Below are 6,742 nucleotides of genomic sequence, written 5' to 3'. Positions count from 1 at the left end.
TGTAGATGAGGCACTTAGGGACATGGTTTAGTGGGCATGGTGGTGTTGGGTCGACGGTTGGACTCGATGATCTTAGAGGTCTTTTCCAACCTTAATGATTCTATGATTCTATGATTCTATGATTCTCTTGAGAGGCTATCTCCTCCCAGGGGATCCCATTCTTAACGGCATAATGGCCCATGACACCTTGTTGATCTTCAAGGACAACCTCCTCAAAACATAAGGATGATCTACCCTCATCTGCAGAAAACTGTAGAAACGCAGAGTGGAAGGAGCTTGGAGTTATGTCAAGGCTAAGCAAGTAAAGGGCATACTAAAAGTACCTTTATCTGAAATGTGTAGCCCAGCCAACTAATAGCTTGAATAATGTTGCACTGGCATACAGTAACGCTCAAGAGAAGAAAAAAGATGCAGACAGTGATAAATTTAATCACCAAGTAGGAAGACCTGAAGGAGAAGAAATATAATTTTGCCAGTTACAATGGGAAATTAACAAATTCACCTATACTAGCATGGTATATTGTAAATAAATGATTAATTGAATTTAAAGAAATTTTCAAAAATGAGTATTTTGAAAAAGTGATGAATTAAGATAACCTGAGAAAGGTACTAAGAATCTGTGAAATAAACTGGAGAATAAGATATAGCATGCAGGGAGAAAAGGTTGCAGAAGCACTTCAGACGATTAATAATATCAAGTACCTGACCCAGAATAAATGCTAAAGAGACATTTAAATCGTGGGAATTAAAAGAATCAAACAGTTTGCAAGGCTACTTAGTAATACTCTTTGGAGTGATTATCATAAAAGGTTTATTGTTCTTATTTTTAATATAAAGGAAATATCAAAATGTTTATCAGTTATTGTAGAGTTACGCTAACTCAGCTTCATCCAGAATGTGAACGACAAAATGACCATAAATGTTCAAAATAAGAGCCTACTATAGCAAATTCATGACAAATCTTAAACTGCATCTGGAACTAGCCTTGAGTCCATTTATATTTGCAAGTGTTACCTTTGTGGTAAATGAGAATAGATAAAAGGAAACACTTTGAAATGCTGTGTTCTTTCATAATTCCATTATCTGCACAGAATAGTAATTCTTCAAGCCAGCTGTGACAGTGGAACTTGAGCAGGCTGGACTTCGGGTGTTAGTAAGTCCAAGGGCATGAGAAGTGAAGAAAAATCAGCGTGCTTTGCTTCAAAACAGAAATAAAAACTTTAGCACAGCTGAATGACTGGAAGTTGAAGAAATGAAACAAGGAGACATATAGCTTCAGTTTCGAGAGGAGAGGAGTTGAGAGGAGAGGAGAGGAGAGGAGAGGAGAGGAGGGCTGCCTGGCCAAAGGTATGAGGATTTTGGTTGTGCCCTAAAGACCTGTGGTGGTATTTGTAGAACTATCCTTTGAAATGAAGGATAGAAAGATAATATATCAGGACGCCAAAGCTCATGTGATACATAAATGAAATATTTAGGAACTTCAAATAATTCAGCCTACATAATGTGGGGCTTAAAGCAGCAGGTTATGGTTTGAGTAGGACACAGGAAACAAGAAAAAAACCTTGGAAATGAGGCTTTGTTTTGTTATGCTTTTACTGAACAAGCACTGGTTCATGGTTGTTGTTGCTTGTTTCCTGATGGAAACTTTAAGGCTTTTAACGTGGGCACTCAGTTTACTGACTAAATATCATAAATATCAATTTACCTTTTGACAAAGAACAAGTATGAGAAAGGGAAAGAAAGACTGACAAGGGCAGAAGCAGAGGCAGCTGAAGGAGTGACAGTCTTGACAAAACTAAAATGCTTTTCTTCACCTTTTATGGTTATAGTGTGTGTTTAAGCATGACTCAAGTGTCATACTCATAAGTGTATGGCATGAACAAGCCAAAGGTACTTTTGGCACCATTGAATGTTTAAGCAATAAAAAGGGTCTGCAATAGTCTTTGAATATGTCATTAACACTGCAGAATGATGAGGTGTTAAAAGGATACATGGCACTAAGATTCCACTAAATGGTGTCAGTCATAGTATTTGAAGACTCACCGTACACTCTTTCTTGAAGTGTCTTTCCTGTGCTAATAGAAATGTTCAGCTATATTTTTCGCCATATGTGAGAAAAGTGTCACAAGAAGCACTTAAGATTAGTGTAATTTAGATAATACCTTCTATTTAAATGATCAGTGTTAACAGCTGAAACAAAAATAATCCACCAACATCCTGAAGGTCTTTGTAAAACTAACATATAAATTAATATGAATAATAACAAAAGTATACCATTTCCTGCAAAATGCAAAGTGAAAGAAAAGTACTTTCATCTCCCATTCTAGTACTGAGTGCTCAAGCCAGCTAGATAATAGATAATTAGAATCTTATGACAAAGATATTTTGGCCAAAGTGTAAGTCTGTTCTCTAAGCTAAACAGCAAATGAAAAAACTATCATAAGACTAAGTTATCTTGTATTTCCTGAATTACTCATTGCAGTCCTTCATTCCTCAAACATAAAGGCTTGTTCCTTCTAAAATTTATGTGTATGCCTAATCTAATCCAATAAAAATTCCTATGCCCCTAAATGCATGCATTTAGGCACAGAAATTACTAGTTCACAATTGGAACTGCATGTGGAAAGTGTCATTTGAACACTAATTTTTCTAGCACAGTATAGTCAAGCCATAACAGATCTTACAAGTGGAAGGAGGGAGCTTGCATTTTCTCATTCCCTTGGAAATTACTTCTGCTCACTTTGCAAACGCAGCTGCAATGACCAAGAAGAAGGACACTTTTAAACATCTCTTAAAAAAATAACAATATCATGCTCTTATAAAGTATTCTTCAAACTGAATGATTCTGAAATGTTTTACATACTCTATACAAGTTCAGATAATGACCCTTATTGAACACTTCATGGGAAAATTAAGGGGCTTATCTGTATCTCCTTGAACAAAGAAGAGGAAGTTTCTGTTGGCTTTTAAAACCATTTTTCTGTTTAAGAGAGGGAGAAAGCAAGTTTCAGTTTATTTCTTCCATTGAGCATGAAGGATGTGGGGGCCATATTGTCTCTATTTCTGATTCCTATTTTTCCTTTGATCTCCAGGGACATCACTACTGTGTACTGTCCACTATTCACACTATTCACACCAACTTGCAGGTTAATAGTCTAGTTCATGATAATATATCCAATGCATCTATTTCTCAGCCTGAATACTACTACCGCCATTTCTTTGCATGTGAAGGATTTAGAACATAGATCTGTAATATTGTATAATATTATTTTATACAGGACCTATACAATATTACATCTATACAGAATTCTTCTATGGCTTTATTGGACCATCTAGATAAGCAGCATTTACAATAAAGTAAATAACCAAGGAGTTTGGCCACAAAATGATATGTAAATAAGTGCTCAAAAGGTCACAGGTGGCTAAGGGCCAGTCTAAGGCCTACCCCAACTGAAAACTGTAATTTCAACTCAACAGAATATGAAAATTTAAAATAGGCATACTTATAAAGCTTAATCTGATTCTTAAAATATGTCTATTTTAGCACAGTGCACAGATTATTTCTGTAAATAGATGAAGCTGGAATTAACCTTCTAACTTCAACCATTATTGAAGATATAAGATTTCAGAAACGTGTTAAATAATCTTGATTTATTTTTGGGGAAAAGGAAAACTCCAATACTGTCCTGTATTTAAACTATTATTTTATTAATGTACATGTTATTGATGTTGTCATAGAGTTACATGAACTTTATGCTTAAAGTAGTGACAAAAAAGTTTTATGATACCTTCCTCAAAACACAATCTTTTGAATACATGGGGACTATTCTAAGAATTACAGTATGCATAAAATTAAGCTACTACCCATCATACCTGAGCATCCTACGGACAGTGGCTGACCTATGCTAGGTTAGTTTTTAACGAGAATGCTGAGTGCCTCCATAGGGCAGGTGGAGACAGCATGTTCAGCCCTGTTTGTAGTCATTGCGTATCAGTTTGGGTGGATCTCACTTGAAGCTTGCTTTTTTTATTTGACTTCTGTGAAAAGAAAGCTTTATGGATAAGATGAAAATGGTGAATAAAGCATATTTGTAAACAGTTAAGTGTTCTTAATTAGAAAAAGACTTATGAAGCATGTTGAAATATGCCCATTGAGATTTTGACCATTATGCTGATTTGACTGTAGAAACTAGTGCGTTTGTATTAAAGCATATAGAATTTTGAAGACATTGAGGATGCACAGTTAAACATTTCATAATGCCTTCTTACTAGGCTTCAAAGAGCCAGAAATCCTCTACCTCAAAATTGTACATTGTTGATTTTAGACCAGCTAGGATGCAACATCCATTGGCACATTCTGAACACCCAGTGAGGTAGCTAGAGGATGGAAAACACTTAGTGACTTAGAGTGAAACTTGGGAGCTAAGAAAATTTAGTTTTCAGTAGCATATAGGAGAAAAAAGCCGTTATTCTTTAAAAATCTGAGACCAGAAACTTGGTGAAGTTGGGTGAGGCAAGATTTCCCCCTGCCCTTCCTTGTTAGTTCAGGAGGTCACCTGAGCTGCCAGGCCAACGGTGGCAGATGCAGCAGAAGCATGGCAGAAATGCACCTGTCAGGAGCAGAGAGCAACAGGATCAAGAGGCTGGACCTAGAAATGCAGGCTCTGAGCTGTGTTATGGAAACCCAGTTCGAGGGTTAGGTTATTGGTGTTAAAAAATTAGATGATGCAATATTGATAACATCTGTTTTAAAAAATATGTGTGTCTGGGTTACATTTGTGGTCTGAAATGTTGCCAGGTGTCTGAAGAGCCATCCAAGGCCCTGGGGGACACTGATACTGTAGATATTAATTGGACTGTTAGGGTAATTAGTCTAAGCATCACAGAAACAAATGCATTTTATCAAGTGATTCCTGCTTTGATCCTGTTAGTTCTGATTTATAACATGATTTTGGGGTGGAAAAAAAAATAATCCACTCCTGTCTAAATCACATCAAAGAAGCTACTGTGTCCTCAGGTAAATGCCATTAATTTCTTAACTTCTTTGTTATTTTCTTTATGAAGTCCAGGCTAAAAAATAGTTGAGGGTAGATTTCAAGTAAAGTCTATGAGCGAAAACCAGTTACTTATTTATCATTACAAACTGTAAAACTACTGCTAGACATCAATACAGAAATAATTTTTCAATTTGTTCTTCTTAATGCATTGCATAGACTGTGCTTGAGTGGTCCTTTTATGACCTCAACTTTTTTATTTATTAAATTGGTTTTACCTGTGATTATACATACCATCCCTGGAGGTATTTAAAAGACATGTAGATGAGGCGCTTAGGGACATGGTTTAGTGGGCATGGTGGTGTTGGGTTGACGGTTGGACTCGGTGATCTTAGAGGTCTTTTCCAACCTCAATGATTCTATGATTCTATGATTCACATCTCTAAACTCTAGTTTCATACAACTTCTTTATAGTTTTATTAATTTTGACTAGTTCTGACTACTAAGCTTTCCTTCTGTATATATTTTCCATCAATTTATGTGCTTTTTACTGCTGACTACAGTATCTAATAACATGACTGGAACACTAAAGCTATGTGATATTCAGGAATGAATAATGAAAGCTGGGATGGTAGGATAGCATTGTTGTTTAATGAAGTGATAAATTGTAAAGAAATAAAATCGGACAGCATGGAGCAAACAGAAACTTATTTTGATCAAAGTTACTTTGGGGAAAGGTGATAGAACCATTTTTATTTTGGTGGACTTATGAGAGTTCTCCACAAGCCTCAAGGGTTGAAGATAGATGTAGACTTCTGTATTTTACTAGAGAGATTAATGCTACTAGAAATTGCAATGTTATTGGTAATTATTTCCCCACTATATATTCGTGACAAAAAAGTGCTGGAAATAATGGTGTCTGGATATTCTTGGTCATCATAACTAATGAAGTTCTTTGTGATAACTTTAATAAAACAATGAATGGTGGTAATGTGTCAGACATGGGAAAGTTATAAAACAGCTTTACAAGCAGATCACATAGAAGAATACAAAAAAGTGGGTTGTAATTCAAATTCTTGATTTAAAAAAGCTATATTTTCATAAAGTAAGATAACTATTTATGGTATGCCTACAAATACCATATACTACAGATTACAGTTTACCATGATAACATTATGTGTGTGTATAGCTATTGTGAAATCAGCTTGACTGAGATACTAATAATTTAACTGTAAAAGATGCCTGACTTTCTCCAAATCAGAACTGCTAAAACTCAGAGGAATTTGTATTTCAAGGAAGGGGGGGAAAACATCTGACACAGCTGGTGAGTGAGTCAACTAGGGAAGGAGCCCCACTGGACCTGTTGTTTGCGAACAGAGAAGGACTTGTGGGTGATGTGATGGTTGGAGGCCGTCTTGGGCGTAGCGATCACAAAATGATAAGAGTTTTCGATTCTCAGAGAAGTAAGGAGGGGGGTCAGCAGAACTGCTACCTTGGACTTCCGGAGGGCAGACTTTGGCCCTAAACAGGCCCCCAGAGTCCCTTGGGAGGTGATCCTGAAGGGCAAAGGAGTCCAGGAAGGCTGGACATTCTTCAAGAAGGAGATCTTAAAGGCACAGGAGGAGGCCGTCCCCATTTGGAAAGACGAGAGCCGGCGGGGAAGAGGACTGGCCTGGCTGAACAGCGAGCTTTGGCTGTGACTCAGGAAAAAAAAGAGAGTTTATGACCTTTGGAAGAAGGGGCAGGCA

Source organism: Aptenodytes forsteri, unplaced genomic scaffold (assembly GCF_000699145.1).
Source record: "Aptenodytes forsteri isolate BGI_AS27 unplaced genomic scaffold, ASM69914v1 Scaffold81, whole genome shotgun sequence".
NCBI lineage: Eukaryota > Metazoa > Chordata > Aves > Sphenisciformes > Spheniscidae > Aptenodytes > Aptenodytes forsteri.
The sequence above is the reverse complement of the archived record's forward strand: the minus strand, read 5'-3'. Positions refer to the sequence as shown.